Below are 2,452 nucleotides of genomic sequence, written 5' to 3'. Positions count from 1 at the left end.
ATATATATATATATATATATATATATATATATATATATATATATATATATATATATATATATATATATCACCTTAGAGCAACCTTGGATGTGATAAGATGTAAATATTTTACATCTTATCAGATCCAATTTGCTCTAAGGTGATCTACATATATATCTAATGTAATCACATCAGATCCAATTTGCTCTAATGTGATCTATATATATGTAATGTAATCACAACCATTTTTTCCCGGGCATATAAAAAATTTATACGAAAAGGTACAATAATTTATGGGAAGCTAAACATTTCTACGAAAAAGTAACATTTTCTACAGCAAGCTACAATTTCATACAAATTTTTACGAAAACGTCTAAGAAATCCTAAGATCTTGTTCCAATCTCAGTAGTTTCTCTGTATTTTTTCGCTAGTATTTCGTAGAATTTTTCGTACTTTTTCGTAGAAATTTTTCCGCCAGGGATTTATTATATGTATGGAAATATACGTACATTAAATAAAGTATTACATTTATATCATGCGATGATTACAATTTTTTGTTACGTTCATGCAGCAATGAATTAACTAAAAGTTGCCCACAATTTGTCATGTAATATTTATGAAATTGTACCATTGAAACTTTTAATTCATATTTAAGGAAGCACTTTATCTCAATTAGTGATGTAATTTTGTAATCAATGTGTGAGGTAATTGTATGCGGTAAATATGATTGAATATAAACCACTTGTTTATGTCACATAAAAGAAGGTAAACGTAATGTCAATCTGAAGTACACAGATATCGGTTTGAATACTTCGATTCCTGTTTGGAGCTCGAAACTTCGATTCTTAAAACAATGGTCGATGAAATAGGAGGTCCTAACTCTCTGCGCGGGGGCAGCCTAACCTCACAATGAGTCTGTGCTGCGTTGCTGAAGTAATGTAATGTGTACAGTGATATAGGCACAAGTTTTCTTCTTTTCATCAGTGTAGTTGTGAAGATCTTATAAATGGACCTCTGATATATTTTATAAAGAACAAATCATTTTGTTTCGAACGGCCCGAGGGTGGAGAGCGGCCGGTTCGTTATGCGAGATGCGGATAGGTGTCCGCTCGCCGCGTGGAGACCGCGGGCTTCGTCGCTAGCAGTCCGCTATCCAGCGGCCTCGTAAGATGACGTGGGGTGCAAGTGATTCGCGAAGTTCTTCGGAGACGGGAGGCTTCGGCTCCGTAGTGTGGTGGGTCGTCGACTCGAATAAAGCGAGCCAGGTCAATCGAAGCGGCGGCCCTGCGGTGATGCACCGCTTCCCAGCGCCTCCGCGCTAGGAAAAGTTCCCCTTGTCGGAGGAGTAACGAGAATCGTAACGTCGCGCGGGCGACGTAGACTTAGGCGCGAGGGTACCTAGCGCGTGTAGTCGCGTATGCGGCGAGTATGGCTTCAGTAGCGGTGAAGAAGCGGACGTGATTCGCGTGTATATGCTGCGTCTCTGGCAGCGGCTAAGTCCTAAGCGGACGTAGAGGCGAGCGTTGCTCGCGTGTATATGCTGCGTCCCTGGCAGCGGCTAAGTCCTAAGCGGACGTAAATGCGAGCGTTGCTCGCGTGGATATGCTGCGGCTCTGGCAGCGGCTAAGTCCTAGGCGGACGTAGATGCGAGCGTGGCTCGCGTGTATATGCTGCGTCCCTGGCAGCGGCTAAGTTCTAAGCGGACGGAGAGGCGAGCGTTGCTCGCGTGGATATGCTGCGTCCCTGGCAGCAGAGTTCCGGAGTACAACGATGACTCGCGCGGAGTCGGGAGCTCGACCGCAATAAGCTCTGGCGGCGTTAATACCCGGTATATGCTATACGAGAGAAGTCGCGAAGAGGGACGTCCACCGCGGTGGAAGCGTCAAGGCAATCCGAAGTGATCGCGCGAAGCCTTCTCTCAATCCTCGATCGTATTGAGAAGGTTGAGATCCGTGGAGTTACCATACACTTCGTAACCCAAACGCCAACGTGTCCTCGGACACTCTAGAGGCGATAGCCCAACGTGCGAGTGCATTCTAAAGGGCTGCGAAACCTAAACCCGAATGCTAGCGTGTCTGTGACACTCTGAAGGCAGCGATGTTTAGTGCAGATATGCACACGTATACCTCGAGCGAGGCAAGAGCCCAACGTGCTTACGCACTCAAGAAGGCGATATAAAGTTAACTAGAGCACAAAAGAATACCTCAGCGAGGCAGTAAACAGATGCGCTAACGCAGTCCGAACTCTTAGAGTCGGCGCCCGCGGCGTCTTATATAGGCGCCGCACCGAAATTTAACTGCGAGCGACGGCCCCGGCTCGGCGCGCTGCCGCGTAGCGGCGGCGAGCGGTAGTCGCCTGCGCGCGCAACGCGCCTGGCGCACGGCCGCCCGCTATCCGTGCGGACGACAGCTCCCGTACGGAACACATTTGTATATATACCAGGTAAGTTGTTAATAGTTACTACATATGCTTT

The 2,452-nt window shown here is 46.5% G+C and overlaps 1 protein-coding gene across 1 annotated transcript in view; it reads right to left on the bottom strand.

The window, feature by feature from the left end:
* Positions 1–2,238, bottom strand: part of LOC116853675 — a 10,020-nt gene extending 7,782 nt beyond the window's left edge. The window contains exon 1 of the mRNA XM_032834838.1: positions 2,183–2,238. The gene's annotated coding sequence lies outside the window, so the exon portion shown is untranslated. The remainder of the gene's footprint in view (positions 1–2,182) is intronic.
* Positions 2,239–2,452: the final 214 nt, after the last annotated feature.

Source organism: Odontomachus brunneus, unplaced genomic scaffold (assembly GCF_010583005.1).
Source record: "Odontomachus brunneus isolate Ranch 3 - 2012 unplaced genomic scaffold, Obru_v1 Obru_scaffold_432, whole genome shotgun sequence".
Classification (NCBI taxonomy): Eukaryota; Metazoa; Arthropoda; class Insecta; order Hymenoptera; family Formicidae; genus Odontomachus; species Odontomachus brunneus.
Note: the sequence above shows the minus strand (reverse complement) of the source record. Positions and strands in the feature narration are given on the sequence as shown.